Below are 17,268 nucleotides of genomic sequence, written 5' to 3'. Positions count from 1 at the left end.
GCCACTTCATGGCTAGTTCTGGTAGGGTTCAAAGCCGTATCGCTGTTTTGGTAGGATCAGGACCTGATAAGGTCATAAAATTCTATGAAACAGATCGTAACCCTACTGTCGGCGAGACACACAGGTCACAAAATAGCTCTTGATAACTTTTATACCCAAATACATATGCTTAGATTGCACTTTTTGTGTGTCTCGCCGACAGCAGCCACACAAGTTTGCCCTGTACTCGGCCATGATGCCAGAAATGTGCAGCTTCTTCCCAATCCTAAGTTGTTGCCTTCTCTGGTGCGCAAAAGCAATGACTTTATTTTTGAACGGTGTACTCCTTTGACCCCGTTTGATGTCAACAAAAACTGTTCGTAGGTGTGTGACGGGTGTTGGAAGGCCGAATGTGTGATTGTAGTGTTACTCTTATTTGGCTGTCTATCGAGAGAAATTATGCATGTCCATATTTGGCTTCGAAACTATTTTAATGCTCAAATAACAACAACAACATATTTTATACTAATAAATTATGACTTACTAATTTTTTAAAACCATTTTGATGCTTATATTCGGATTCAATCAATATAGAATAAATAAGTGCGAAAAAGGTATGAACTACTAAAAACAAGGGAAGACATATTTCTCCTATTAATATTGTTATTAGAGAGGTAGATATATGAAATGATGTAAACTTTTATTGTTGAGAATGATTTTTTTAAGAATGATTATTGATACTTTTGAATATTTTCAGTTTTGTTGAAGTGGCGAACCTTTTTTGAGGAGATTGGAAGGAAAGGGGGGTTTATGTTTCAGCAATAGGGCAAGGGCGAGGTGCACTTCTCGGGCACATGAGGGGGCCGACGCGGACGGTCTAGAAGCTTCGACGCCCATCGTGGAGGTATAGTTGGCAACGTAGCTAAGCACCCCCTTCCCTCGACTGCTAGATTCCCCTCTCATCCAACCGCAGTTGCAATGTGCCTCCTTTTCTTGTCATGATTGGGTGCTAAAATTTATTTGACTTGACCATACCCTAAGGAGTCATGTGGGGATATGTTCGGACACACTACGATCAGGTGGACACCACGGTCACTGCCAGCGAGGATGGAACTGAGGGTAACCTGTGATAGGTGGGGCACCATGTTGAAATAGAGGAAGGAAAGGAGGATAATGAGCCTTGCTTACTCGACTATGTGTGTATGACAAAAAAAAATCTCCAACGCATGGGCATGTTTCCTAGTGATACTTAAATCATTAAATAAATGATTAACAACCATGCAATTTGTTTTATGTCAGGACTAACATGAGCAACTACTGATCTCGATCAACCTAATAGTGCATGGAAATTTCACGTTGTATCTGCTACACCAAGGCGGGAAACCATGATAGCGGGCCTATCCATCTCAAAGGCACGGTTTTTCTACGGCTAAGACCGCGACTGCGTGGCCAATCCACCACCTCCTGCATCACCCCTGTCTCGAGATGGACGATGTAGACATGCCGGTCATTGTCCTTGACGAGCATCATGCCGCTCTTCTCTCCCAAGAACGTGTATACCGGATTAGGCTTCTTCATCATCTGATCAGGTTGTTTTAACCTAAGAATCAAAGCATGGAACGACCTCCCCTTGTCGTATGATGACCAGATCTCTAGTCGGCGACCGTCCTTTTGAGCCTCCCATCATTGGCAGTAAGGTATGGTCCATCATATGTCAACTGCCGGAGGTCATGGAGTTGCATGCTCATCAGTTCAGTAACAGACACGTGGCCAGTCTAGGCGCTCACAGCAAGAGTGTAGATTTCAGACTTGCCCCGTAAGAGCCAGCATGCAGCACCATCACACACAATGGCGTTGTGCTGCCTAAGGGTTGCACTGATGCTACCGTCCTCGTTCTCCATGACACCATAGCACGTGTTCCATCCCGACTCGGTTGACGGACACGTGTGGAGATTGTACTGCATTGGGGCCTTTTGGACAGTAAGGATTAGCACCTTGAAGAAAGGCGGCTGCTGCTGCTGGGGCTGGACATCTTGGTCGTGTTAGACAAAGAGATATATTCAGTTGTAATCTTAACTACTTATCTTCTCCTCTCCCTTGTAACCTCCTATCTCTATCTCTTATCCTACCGAATCCTAGCGATCGGTAGAAGACGTATAAACCACGGCAAGGGTGTTTCCTGCCCTCGATCAATAAAACCCAGCGGCTCCTCTACGGAGGAGTAGGAACGCTTCCACCAGATACATCTTACATGGTATACAGAGCCACGTCTCTTCCTATCGTCTAGCAAACCAAAAACCCTAAACATCCCTCCATCGCCATGGCTGCGAGCTCGAGTGCCGCCGGCCTCAACCTAGGTGCTCCACCAACAGAGAACCTCAAAAGGGGGAACTACCTCCTATGGAAGGCGCAGGTCATGCCGGCACTGCGAGGCGCGCAAGTGACCTGCCTCCTCGACGGCAGCGATGCCGCGCCGCCAAAGACCACAGAAGTCACCAAGGCGAACAAAACCACGGCCATAGAGCCCAATCCTCTCTAGGGCCCGTGGTTGTCGAAGGATCAGCAGGTTCTGAGCTACCTGCTGAATTCTCTCACTCAGGAAATCCTGGCGCAAGTGATCGGTAAGGACAGTACCTTTGATCTATGGACTGCTCTTACCACTTTATTCGCCGCGCAGTCACAATCCCGCATAACCAATCTATGGATGGCCATCTCCAACACCAAGAAAGGAAACATGTCAAGCAACGCGTTCATCGCCAAGATGAAAAGCCTCGGGGACGAGCTAGCTGCGGTTGGGCGTCCAGTAACCGACCCGGAGATGGTGGACTACATCCTTGCTGGCCTTGATCGGGACTACGATCCCATCATGGCAGCGGTCGGCGCCATCAAAAACTCCATCACCGTCGACGACCTCTTCGCGCAGATCGCCGCGTTTGATCAGCGGATGGAGATGCTAGGCGACGGTCCGGCAGGATTCCGCTCCTCTGCCAACACCATCTACAGAGGGCGCGGGCAGTCCCGCGGCAGGGGAGGCCGTGGCTGAAGCAACAGAGGAGGACGCGGTCGAGGAAACCGCTCCTCTCCTTCCCCTAGTCGCGGGGGTGGCGGCGGTGGTCATCAACAACGTTTTCGCTCTCAACCACAACAACAACAGCAGCAAGAGGGCGACTACCCTGAGTGCCAAATCTGCTACAAGTTCCATGCTGGCGGGGCAAGAGCCTGCTGGCACCGGTACGATGATGATCGTGAAGAAAAGAAGGTAGCCAACCTTGTCACCAACAACTACGGCATCGACACCAACTGGTTTGCCGACTCCGGCCACTGAGCATATCACAGGGGAGCTCGACAAGCTGACGATGCGGGAAAGGTATCACGGCGGTGATCAGATACACATGGCAAGTGGAACTGGTATGGACATTACTCATGTTGGAAATTCAATTGTCAAAACCCCCGTAAAAGATCTACATCTTAACAATGTCTTGCATGTTCCACATGCTTCAACAAATCTTGTTTCTGTTCATCGTTTTGCTCTTGACAACAATGTTCTCATAATATTTTATCCTCACTCTTTTGTGATCAAGGACTTGGCAACGAGGAGAGTCATCCTTAGAGGAAAGTGTGAGGGAGGCCTATATCCACTCATATCATCTTCATCTTCATCATGGTCGAATAAACAAGCGTGGAGTGTCACCAAACCTTCTTCGGCAAGGTGGCATAGTCGTCTGGGTCATTCCTCTTCAGTTATAGTTCAGCATGTTCTTAGCAAGAATAATCTACCTTATGAGTCTAGCGTTGAGTCGATTTGTGATGCTTGCCAACAAGCTAAGAGTCATCAGTTACCTTATCCTATATCAACAAGTGTTTCCACTGCTCCATTGCAGCTTATTTTTTCAGATGTATGGGGACCAGCTCCCACATCAGTTGGTAGATTCTCTTATTATGTTAGCTTCATTGATGATTATAGCAAGTTTACCTGGATCTATCTGCTAAAGAAAAGATATGATGTTTTTCAAGTTTTTACCAACTTCCAAAATCTTGTTGAATGCCAACTAGACTCAAAAATTCTTGCCATGCAAACCGACTGGGGTGGTGAGTATGAGAAACTAAATTCCTTTTTTCAAAAAATTGGAATTTCTCACCATGTCTCTTGTCCCCATGCTCATCAGCAAAACGGGTCGGCTAAACGTAAACATCGTCATGTTGTTGAGGTAGGATTAGCACTCCTAGCCAATGCTTCCATGCCTCTAAAATTCTAGGATGAAGCTTTTCTCACTGCCACATATCTCATCAATATTCGACCAAGTAAAGTCATCAAATTTGAAAGCCCAATCACACGTTTGTTTGGAACAAAACCAGACTTTAAATCCCTACGAGTCTTTGGTTGTGGTTGTTGGCCGAACCTAAGACCTTACAACACACGCAAACTTGCGTTTCGTTCAAAAAAATGTGTGTTTTGGGCTATAGCCCTATGCACAAAGGAGTCAAGTGCTTAGATGTTCCCACAGGTAGAGTTTATATATCTCGAGACGTTGTGTTCGATGAATCAGTTTTCCCTTTTGCATCTCTCCATCCCAATGCCGGCGCTCTCCTTCGTCAAGATATTCTTCTTCTTCCATCTACACTTTGAGCTTTTGATCACGGAGGAAACAATTGCACAAACCAACATGATGATAATATCCCTGCTGGAACCAGCTCTTGTCTTCCGTGTGTGCAGGTACCTGAAGAAAACACAGAAGAAAACGGTCAGAATGATCAAAATCCCATCCAAAATGAGGCTATATTTCATGTAGAAGAAGACGAAGATGGCGCGGCGCTCGAGGATGATTTTGAAGGAAATATGCCCTAGAGGCAATAATAAAGTTATTATTTATTTCCTTATATCATGATAAATGTTTATTATTCATGCTAGAATTGTATTAACCAGAAACATAATACATGTGTGAATACATAGACAAACAGAGTGTCACTAGTATGCCTCTACTTGACTAGCTCGTTAATCAAAGATGGTTATGTTTCCTAACCATGAACAACGAGTTGTTATTTGATTAACGGGATCACATCATTAAGTGAATGACCTGATTGCCATGACCCATTCCATTAGCTTAGCACCCGATCGTTTAGTATGTTGCTATTGCTTTCTTCATGACTTATACATGTTCCTATGACTATGAGATTATGCAACTCCCGTTTGCCGGAGGAACACTTTGTGTGCTACCAAACGTCACAACGTAACTGGGTGATTATAAAGGAGCTCTACAAGTGTCTCCAAAGGTACATGTTGGGTTGGCGTATTTCGAGATTAGGATTTGTCACTCCGATTGTCGGAGAGGTATCTCTGGGCCCTCTCGGTAATGCACATCACTTAAGCCTTGCAAGCATTGCAACTAATGAGTTAGTTGCGGGATGATGTATTACAGAACGAGTAAAGAGACTTGCCGGTAACGAGATTGAACTAGGTATTGGAATACCGACGATCGAATCTCGGGCAAGTAACATACCGATGACAAAGGGAACAATGTATGTTGTTATGCGGTCTGACCGATAAAGATCTTCGTAGAATATGTAGGAGCCAATATGGGCATCCAGGTCCCGCTGTTGGTTATTGACCGGAGACATGTCTCGGTCATGTCTACATTGTTCTCGAACCCGTAGGGTCCGCACGCTTAAGGTTACGATGACAGTTATATTATGAGTTTATGCATTTTGATGTAGCGAAGTTTGTTCGGAGTCCCGAATGTGATCACGGACATGACGAGGAGTCTCAAAATGGTCGAGACATAAATATTGATATATTGGAAGCCTATGTTTGGATATCGGAAGTGTTCCGGGTGAAATCGGGATTTTACCGGAGTACCGGGAGGTTACCGGAACCCCCCGGGAGCTATATGGGCCATAGTGGGCCTTAGTGGAAAAGAGAAGAGGCAGCCCAACATGGGCCGCGCGCCCCTCCCCTCCCTTGGTCCAAATAGGACAAGGAGAGGGGGCCGGCCCCTCTCTCTCTTTTTCCCCCTCCGCGAATCCTATTCCAACTAGGATTGGGGGGGGGGGGAATCCTACTCCCAGAGGGAGTAGGACTCTCCTGGCGCGCCTCTCCTAGGCCGGCCGCACCCCCCCTTTAGTCCTTTATATACGGAGGCAGGGGCACCCCAGAGAGACACAAGTTGATCTTCGTGATCGTTCCTTAGCCGTGTGCGGTGCCCCCCTCCACCATATTCCACCTCGGTCATATTGTAGCGGTGCTTAGACGAAGCCCTGCGACGGTAGAACATCAAGATCGTCACCACGACGTCGTGCTGACGGAACACCTCCCCGACGCTTTGCTGGATCGGAGCCCGGGGATCGTCATCGAGCTGAACGTGTGCCAAGAACTCGGAGGTGCCGGAGTAACGGTGCTTGGATCGGTCGGATCGGGAAGACGTACGACTAAATCAACCGCGTTGTCACAACGCTTCCGTTGTCGGTCTACAAGGGTACGTAGATCACACTCTCCCCTCTCGTTGCTATGCATCACCATGATCTTGCATGTGCGTAGGGGTTTTTTTGAAATTACTACATTCCCCAACAGTGGCATCCGAGCCTAGGTTTTATATGTTGATGTTATATGCACGAGTAGAACACAAGTGAGTTGTGGGCGATATAAGTCATACTGCTTACCAGCATGTCATACTTTGGTTTGGCGGTATTGTTGGACGAAGCGGCCCGGACCGACATTACGCGTACGCTTACGCGAGACCGGTTCTCCCGACGTGCTTTGCACATAGGTGGCTTGCGGGTGACAGTTTCTCCAACTTTAGTTGAATCGAGTGTGGCTACGCCCGGTCCTTGCGAAGGTTAAAACAGCACCAACTTGACAAAATATCGTTGTGGTTTTGATGCGTAGGTAAGATTAGTTCTTGCTTAAGCCCGTAGCAGGCACGTAAAACTTGCAACAACAACGTAGAGGACGTCTAACTTGTTTTTGCAGGGCATGTTGTGATGTGATATGGTCAAGACATGATGCTGATTTTTATTGTATGAGATGATCATGTTTTGTAACCGAGTTATCGGCAACTGGCAGGAGCCATATGGTTGTCGTTTTATTGTATGAAATGCAATCGCGATGTAATGCTTTACTTTATCACTAAGCGGTAGCGATAGTCGTGGAAGCACAAGCTTGGCGAGACGACAACGATGCTACGATGGAGATCAAGGTGCCGCGCCGGTGACGATGGTGATCACGACGGTGCTTCGGAGATGGAGATCACAAGCACAAGATGATGATGGCCATATCATATCACTTATATTGATTGCATGTGATGTTTATCTTTTATGCATCTTATCTTGCTTTGATTGACAGTAGCATTATAAGATGATCTCTCACTAATTATCAAGAAGTGTTCTCCCTGAGTATGCACCGTTGCGAAAGTTCTTCGTGCTGAGACACCACGTGATGATCGGGTGTGATAGGCTCTACGTTCAAATACAACGGGTGCAAAACAGTTGCACACGCGGAATACTGAGGTTAAACTTGACGAGCCAAGCATATACAGATATGGCCTCGGAACACGGAGACCGAAAGGTCGAGCGTGAATCATATAGTAGATATGATCAACATAGTGATGTTCACCAATGAAACTACTCCATCTCACGTGATGATCGGACATGGTTTAGTTGATTTGGATCACGTAATCACTTAGAAGATTAGAGGGATGTCTATCTAAGTGGGAGTTCTTTAAGTAAATTAACTGAACTTAAATTTATCATGAAACTTAGTACCTGATAAGTATCTTGCTTGTTTATGCTTGTTTTTAGATAGATGGCTCGTGCTGTTGTTCCGTTGAATTTTAATGCGTTCCTTGAGAAAGCAAAGTTGAAAGATGATGGTAGCAATTACACGGACTGGGTCCGTAACTTGAGGATTATCCTCATTGCCGCAGAGAAGAATTACGTCCTGGAAGCACCGCTGGGTGCCAGGCCTGCTGCAGGAGCAACGCCGGATGTTGTGAACGTCTGGCAAAGCAAAGCTGATGACTACTCAATAGTTCAGTGTGCCATGCTTTACGGCTTAGAATCGGGACTTCAACGACGTTTTGAACGTCATGGGGAATATGAGATGTTCCAGGAGTTGAAGTTAATATTTCAAGCAAATGCCCGGATTGAGAGATATGAAGTCTCCAATAAGTTCTATAGCTGCAAGATGGAGGAGAACAGTTCTGTCAGTGAGCATATACTCAAAATGTCTGGGTATAATAATCACTTGATTCAATTGGGAGTTAATCTTCCAGATGATTGCGTCATTGACAGAATTCTCCAATCACTGCCACCAAGCTACAAGAGCTTCGTGATGAACTATAATATGCAAGGGATGAATAAGACTATTCCCGAGCTCTTCGCAATGCTGAAAGCTGCAGAGGTAGAAATCAAGAAGGAGCATCAAGTGTTGATGGTCAACAAGACCACTAGTTTCAAGAAAAAGGGCAAAGGGAAGAAGAAGGGGAACTTCAAAAAGAACGGCAAGCAAGTTTCTACTCAAGAGAAGAAACCCAAACCTGGACCTAAGCCTGAAACTGAGTGCTTTTACTGCAAGCAGACTGGTCACTGGAAGCGGAACTGCCCCAAGTATTTGGCGGACAAGAAGGATGGCAAGGTGAACAAAGGTATATGTGATATACATGTTATTGATGCCTACCTTACTAATGCTCGCAGTAGCACCTGGGTATTCGATACTGGTTCTGTTGCTAATATTTGCAACTCGAAACATGGACTACGGATTAAGCGAAGATTGGCTAAGGACGAGGTGACGATGCGCGTGGGAAACGGTTCCAAAGTCGATGTGATCGCAGTCGGCACGCTACCTCTACATCTACCTTCGGGATTAATATTAGACCTAAATAATTGTTATTTGGTGCCAGCGTTGAGCATGAACATTATATCTGGATCTTGTTTGATGCGAGACGGTTATTCATTTAAATCAGAGAATAATGGTTGTTCTATTTATATGAGTAATATATTTTATGGTCATGCACCCTTGAAGAGTGGTCTATTCTTGTTGTATCTCGATAGTAGTAACACACATATTCATAATGTTGAAGCCAAAAGATGCAGAGTTGATAATGATAGTGCAACTTATTTGTGGCACTGCCGTTTAGGTCATATCGGTGTAAAGCGCATGAAGAAACTCCGTACTGATGGACTTTTGGAACCACTTGATTATGAATCACTTGGTACTTGCGAACCGTGCCTCATGGGTAAGATGACTAAAACACCGTTCTCCGGTACTATGGAGAGAGCAACAGATTTGTTGGAAATCATACATACAGATGTATGTGGCCCGATGAATATTGAGGCTCGTGGCGGATATCGTTATTTTCTCACCTTCACAGATGACTTAAGCAGATATGGGTATATCTACTTAATGAAACATAAGTCTGAAACATTTGAAAAGTTCAAAGAATTTCAGAGTGAAGTTGAAAATCATCGTAACAAGAAAAAAAAATTCTACGATCTGATCGTGGAGGAGAATATTTGAGTTACGAGTTTGGTGTACATTTGAAACAATGCGGAATAGTTTCGCATCTCACGCCACCCGGAACACCACAGCGCAATGGTGTGTCCGAACGTCGTAATCGTACTTTACTAGATATGGTGCGATCTATGATGTCTCTTACTGATTTACCGCTATCATTTTGGGGATACGCTCTAGAGACAGCCGCATTCACGTTAAATAGGGCACCATCAAAATCCGTTGAGACGACGCCTTATGAACTGTGGTTTGGCAAGAAACCAAAGTTGTTGTTTCTGAAAGTTTGGGACTGCGATGCTTATGTGAAAAAGCTTCAACCTGATAAGCTCGAACCCAAATCGGAGAAATGTGTCTTCATAAGATATCCAAAGGAGACTATTGGATACACCTTCTATCACAGATCCGAAGGCAAGACTTTTGTTGCTAAGTTCAGAAACTTTCTAGAGAAGGAGTTTCTCTCAAAAGAAGTGAGTGGGAGGAAAGTAGAACTTGACGAGGTAACTGTACCTGCTCCCTTATTGGAAAGTAGTGCATCACAGAAAATTGTTTCTGTGACACCTACACCAGTGAGTGAGGAAGCTAATGATGATGATCATGAAACTTCCGAACAAGATACTACTGAACCTCGTAGATCAACCAGAGTAAGATCCACGCCAGAGTGGTACGGTAATCCTGTTCTGCAAGTCATGATACTAGATCATGATGAACCTACGAACTATGAAGAAGCAATGGTGAGCCCAGTTTCCGCAAAGTGGCTTGAAGCCATGAAATCTGAGATGGGATCCATGTATGAGAACAAAGTATGGACTTTGGTTGACTTGCCTGATGATCGGCAAGCAATTGAGAATAAATGGATCTTCAAGAAGAAGACTGACGCTGACGGTAATATTACTGTCTACAAAGCTCGACTTGTCGCAAAAGGTTTTCGGCAAGTTCAAGGGATTGACTACGATGAGACCTTCTCACCCGTAGCGATGCTTAAGTCTGTCCGAATCATGTTAGCAATTGCCGCATTTTATGATTATGAAATTTGGCAGATGGATGTCAAAACTGCAATCCTGAATGGATTTCTGGAAGAAGAGTTGTATATGATGCAACCAGAAGGTTTTGTCGATCCAAAGGGAGCTAACAAAGTGTGCAAGCTCTAGCGATCCATTTATGGACTGGTGCAAGCCTCTCGGAGTTGGAATAAACGTTTTGATAGTGTGATCAAAGCATTTGGTTTTATACAGAATTTTGGAGAAGCCTGTATTTACAATAAAGTGAGTGGGAGCTCTATAGCATTTCTGATATTATATGTAGATGACATATTACTAATTGGAAATGATATAGAATTTCTGGATAGCATAAAGGGATACTTGAATAAGAGTTTTTCAATGAAAGACCTCGGTGAAGCTGCTTACATATTAGGCATTAAGATCTATAGAGATAGATCAAGACGCTTAATTGGACTTTCACAAAGCACATACCTTGACAAAGTTTTGAAGAAGTTCAAAATGGATCAAGCAAAGAAAGGGTTCTTGCCTGTGTTACAAGGTGTGAAGTTGAGTAAGACTCAATGCCCGACCACTGCAGAAGATAGAGAGAATATGAAAGATGTTCCCTATGCTTCAGCCATAGGCTCTATCATGTATGCAATGTTGTGTACCAGACCTGATGTGTGCATTGCTATAAGTCTAGCAGGGAGGTACCAAAGTAATCCAGGAGTGGATCACTGGACAGCGGTCAAGAACATCCTGAAGTACCTGAAAAGGACTAAGGATATGTTTCTCGTATATGGAGGTGACAAAGAGCTCATCGTAAACGGTTACGTTGATGCAAGCTTTGACACTGATCCGGACGATTCTAAATCGCAAATCGGATACGTGTTTACATTAAACGGTGGAGCTGTCAGTTGGTGCAGTTCTAAACAAAGCGTCGTGGCGGGATCTACATGTGAAGCGGAATACATAGCTGCTTCGGAAACAGCAAATGAAGGAGTCTGGATGAAGGAGTTCATATCCGATCTAGGTGTCATACCTAGTGCATCGGGTCCAATGAAAATCTTTTGTGACAATACTGGTGCAATTGCCTTGGCAAAGGAATCCAGATTTCACAAGAGAACCAAGCACATCAAGAGACGCTTCAATTCCATCCGGGATCTAGTCCAGGTGGGAGACATAGAGATTTGCAAGATACATACGGATCTGAATGTTGCAGACCCGTTGACTAAGCCTCTTCCACAAGCAAAACATGATCAGCACCAAGGCTCCATGGGTGTTATAATCATTACTGTGTAATCTAGATTATTGACTCTAGTGCAAGTGGGAGACTGAAGGAAATATGCCCTAGAGGCAATAATAAAGTTATTATTTATTTCCTTATATCATGATAAATGTTTATTATTCATGCTAGAATTGTATTAACCGGAAACATAATACATGTGTGAATACATAGACAAACAGAGTGTCACTAGTATGCCTCTACTTGACTAGCTCGTTAATCAAAGATGGTTATGTTTCCTAACCATGAACAAGGAGTTGTTATTTGATTAACGGGATCACATCATTAAGTGAATGACCTGATTGACATGACCCATTCCATTAGCTTAGCACCCAATCGTTTAGTATGTTGCTATTGCTTTCTTCATGACTTATACATGTTCCTATGACTATGAGATTATGCAACTCCCGTTTGCCAGAGGAACACTTTGTGTGCTACCAAACGTCACAACGTAACTGGGTGATTATAAAGGAGCTCTACAAGTGTCTCCAAAGGTACATGTTGGGTTGGCGTATTTCGAGATTAGGATTTGTCACTCCGATTGTCGGAGAGGTATCTCTGGGCCCTCTCGGTAATGCACATCACTTAAGCCTTGCAAGCATTGCAACTAATGAGTTAGTTGCGGGATGATGTATTACAGAACGAGTAAAGAGACTTGCCGGTAACGAGATTGAACTAGGTATTGGAATACCGACGATCGAATCTCGGGCAAGTAACATACCGATGACAAAGGGAACAACGTATGTTGTTATGCGGTCTGACCGATAAAGATCTTCGTAGAATATGTAGGAGCCAATATGGGCATCCAGGTCCTGCTGTTGGTTATTGACCGGAGACATGTCTCGGTCATGTCTACATTGTTCTCGAACCCGTAGGGTCCGCACGCTTAAGGTTACGATGACAGTTATATTATGAGTTTATGCATTTTGATGTACCGAAGTTTGTTCGGAGTCCCGGATGTGATCACGGACATGACGAGGAGTCTCGAAATGGTCAAGACATAAAGATTGATATATTGGAAGCCTATGTTTGGATATCGGAAGTGTTCCGGGTGAAATCGGGATTTTACCGGAGTACCGGGAGGTTACCGGAACCCCCCGGGAGCTATATGGGCCATAGTGGGCCTTAGTGGAAAAGAGAAGAGGCAGCCCAACATGGGCCGCGCGCCCCTCCCCTCCCTTGGTCCAAATAGGACAAGGAGAGGGGGCCGGCCCCTCTCTCTCTTTTCCCCCCTCCGCGAATCCTATTCCAACTAGGATTGGGGGGGGGGGGGGTCCTACTCCCAGAGGGAGTAGGACTCTCCTAGCGCGCCTCTCCTAGGCCGGCCGCACCCCCCCTTTAGTCCTTTATATACGGAGGCAGGGGCACCCCAGAGAGACACAAGTTGATCTTCGTGATCGTTCCTTAGCCGTGTGCGGTGCCCCCCTCCACCATATTCCACGTCGGTCATATTGTAGCGGTGCTTAGGCAAAGCCCTGCGACGGTAGAACATCAAGATCGTCACCACGCTGTCATGCTGACGGAACTCCTCCCCGACGCTTTGCTGGATCGGAGCCCGAGGATCGTCATCGAGCTGAATGTGTGCCAAGAACTCGGAGGTGCCGGAGTAACGGTGCTTGGATTGGTCGGATCGTGAAGACATACGACTACATCAACCGCGTTGTCACAACGCTTCCGCTGTCGGTCTACAAGGGTACGTAGATCACACTCTCCCCTCTCGTTGCTATGCATCACCATGATCTTGCGTGTGCGTAGGAATTTTTTTGAAATTACTACGTTCCCCAACAGATTTGGCGGCGCCTGCCACCCCTGCGTGTCAGTCTCCCTCGGATCGCGCGCAGATATCCTCCGCGGATCGCGTCCTGGTTGGCTAGGAGAGCCAGGCGCGGACGAGCCGCTCCGCAGCCGCCACGTCCTCACGCGGAGGATCTCCCTCGAGCGACCCGCGCATGCAGCCAACCGCTGCGAGGCGCGGCGGGCACATGCAGCCAACAGGCCCACCTGGCGCGGCTGGGACGGGATCATCTGTGGCCACAGATTGTGCGGCTGTGGAACAACAGGCCACACCCGCGACCACAAGATCTGATGTGGCAACGCCTGTCTCTTCTCCAGGATCTTCTGCAACAAGTGGATCCATGCGCCAGCGTGTACAACAGGAACCAGCTACATCCAGAGTTACAACTCGGCTACAAAAAGGTATCAAGAACCCAAAAATAAGAACTGATGGCACAATATCATATGAATGCTGTGTATTTCAGGAGAGCCAACAAAACTAGATGATGCACTTGGAGATCCAAAGTGGAAAAAGGCCATGGATGAGGAGTATATAGCCCTAATGAAAAATAAGACATGTCATTTGGTACCAAATCGAAAAGGTAAAAACATTATTGATTGTAAGTGGGTGTATAGGATAAAAAAAAGGCAGATGACTCAATTGACAGGTATAAAGCGCGTCTTGTTGCTAAAGGTTTTAAGCAGCGTTATGGTATTGCTTATGAGGATACATTTAGTCCTGTGATAAAAGCTGCAACCATAAGACTTATGCTAGCAATTGCTGTGTCTAAGGGTTGGAGCTTGAGACAGCTAGACGTAAAGAACGCGTTTTTGCATGGTGTTCTGGAAGATGAGGTCTACATGAGGCAACCACCAGGTTATAAAAACAGGCAGAAACCATATTATCTACTACCACTATAAAATGAGAAGAGGGGCAGATCCAAATAATCATATCCATCCATCATCAAAATCTAATGGTCCTTAATCATTCTGTGTTTAACGCTATCAACCGCAATAAGCCACAGTCGATCGATAGCTAATCTGCCCTGCAGTAAAAAATAAAGAAAACCGCCCGCCCGCACGACCTCCTCCTCCTCCCGCGCCGTTCACCTCCCGCAGTCGCACCCTTCACCGCCTCCTCGCGCCGCCGGAGCCACGGGAAGCGGCCGCGGGTCGCCGGGAGCCTCCCCAGCCGCGGAAGCCCGCCCCCGCAGCGCCCTTCGCCGCCCCTCATCCTCCGCGGCGAGAGGCACGCAGGAGCCGCCGCCAGGAACGTGGACGTGTGCGGGCCAACCACCGGCGTACGAGGCCGCGCCTGAGCCTGCGGCGCGGCGGCGCGGAGCCCTCCGCCGCCAGTTCCCTGCCGGTTCGAGATCGCCACCGGTCCCCTCCGTGCCGTCATCGTCCTTCCTGCTACCAGCTCCGTCCTCCGCCCTATCTCCGCGGCAATGTTCTGCTCCATCCATCGGCAAGTAGCGACCATGTCGTCTCTCTCCGTTTCAATCCCTAATTCCCTATAGTATTTTTCCCATGATGTTTCTTATCGATGCTGAAACTCAGGCGACTATGACCACTGTGTTTCTTTTTCCTGAATGACCATGATGTTCATTAGCTATAACTGGTAAAGTAAGGCGTGGCTGTTTGCTTCGCCCAAATCCAGCTCCATTATCAAATGAAATGTTAGGAGAAAGTAAGTTGGTAGCACTTCTCTTTTTCGAGAAGAGCTGGCATGATGGACAGGAGCGCTCTTTTGGTTTTGCTTAGCTGTTGGATAAAATGATCACCCAGTCAGTCATAGACTCATGGCCAGGTTAAATGTATTCAGCTGTATAATACTCATATGGTCAGACTGCTTTCTTCTGTCTTATATTCTAAGTTTTCTGAAGACATCCAACGGCCTTTGTACTGATTTATGTAGTTGTTGTTGCTAATGCTGTTGTACATACTACGTAATGTTATAATGGTGTTAAATTCTGAAATTCAAGCCTCCCATTGTAGGCGGCTGAAGTGCTAAATTATCTCTTTTTCTTCTTACTATTCCAGGCGCAAACAACCTATAGAGTCGAGTAGAATGCCAAAATACGAGCTGCAAAAGTGACTCAAATTCCTCTTCCCTCACAAGTAACTACACTGTTAATTGTCCATGTGTGGATCTGGTTGACATGACCATATTTTTTTATGTTTGCCATTCAATTTTAACTACAATATTGTTTCTAGATAACATATTGTTTTATGTATTATCATGGGTGCATTTTGTTAAGTTTCGTGCACAAGTTGTTGATATTTACACAATATTGTGTGTTCTATGAATACATGGCTGTGGCTATCATTAAGAGTATTCTGCTTCTGAAGTATTATTTTTCTTCTACGTTAGTGTTTTGATTATTGGGAGTTTGACAATTTCAGAGGTGGAGGCTGGCCTGCAGCTTGTGTGCGCAGAGGCTCGTGTGCGCGGAGGAGAAGCACACTTCACTGACAAGTTGTTCCCGCTATCCTCGCTGCCACTGCCAGTGACGTAACTTGGTGGTGAGCCTCTTCTCGCCCCCTCTCAGTTCTTCCCTTTTGATCTGGATGATCTTTGTTCATGTTGTTAGTGTTCAAAAATATCTTTCGTTGTTCTAGCTGATAATCTTGTTGGTCGCTGTCAGTGTGGTGCATATATACCTAGGCTTTAAGTTGTTGTGATTTTCCTATAAAATGTTGTTGAGGGCATGGAACTGAAATTGACATCAGAAATAGACTTGTTAAGTTTTTGTGTTGCCACCAAACAAAAGCAGGTATGTAATCTACAAACCAGCATAGTATGTTGGCCCAGACCCGACACCGAGTACTTTCCGGTGACAGCGACAATCAACCACGGCGACGACGACCATGAGGCAAAGCCGGTTGAACTTGGTTCCTGCCCCAAGTCGGCTAGGTGTGCACGTCCAAGCTAGCACCACACCAATTGATTCTAGTTGAACGTGTACTTGTTGCTACTAGCAGAAGCTAGCTAGCACCCTGATCGATCTGTGCTGATTGATCAATTCCGGCGATAAACGAAACGTACGCACGCGTAAATCGCTGGTTGCCACAGGCTCGTATCGAGCCTGTTTTGAATTGTATTACTTCACAACTCGATACAAGTTTACAGGGGATATCTTGAGTATATATACTAGCTAACCTCTAGCAGCTAGAATCCTACTCGGTGCTTGTTTAGGAATCCTACACGGACACACACGTATACGTGCACGGCAAGGACACAGACGTGGTCGTGTTTAACTCCAACATAGTATATGTATACTTCTACAAAATGGAGTAGGAACATGCAGCTAAATTTATGATCATCAATTTTTCAGTTTTTTATAACTTGTGTTCTGAAGCAGTTTGTTTTCTTCAATTACATGATTTAGTAAAAGAACATATGGCGAGTTCATTCCAAATGTTGTTGATTGTAGCATATTTCGGCCTTATCTTCTAACATACTTCATGGTTTCATTAGTGGACAACATGCTGGAAAGAGAGTGTTCATCCCTATGATCCCTTTGGCGCCCTCGGAGGACATTTCGCTTCATTTCCAGTTGAAGAGGAAACAGTTCCCTGGGTCAATCCTGGAGAGCCCCTTCCGTAACCAAGTCCCCTCCCCACTTGGAGTCCTCCGCCACTGATGCACGGGTAAGCGCAAGAGCTGCGGTGCATCCACGCGGTTCAACGAGCTGCTGCTGTCGTAGATAACCAAGACGTACACGGAGATAAGCAAGATTCAGTGCGCT

This window comes from Triticum urartu, chromosome 3A (assembly GCF_056163025.1).
Source record: "Triticum urartu cultivar PI428250 chromosome 3A, HENAU_Tu73, whole genome shotgun sequence".
Classification (NCBI taxonomy): Eukaryota; Viridiplantae; Streptophyta; class Magnoliopsida; order Poales; family Poaceae; genus Triticum; species Triticum urartu.
This window is presented reverse-complemented; position numbering follows the sequence as displayed.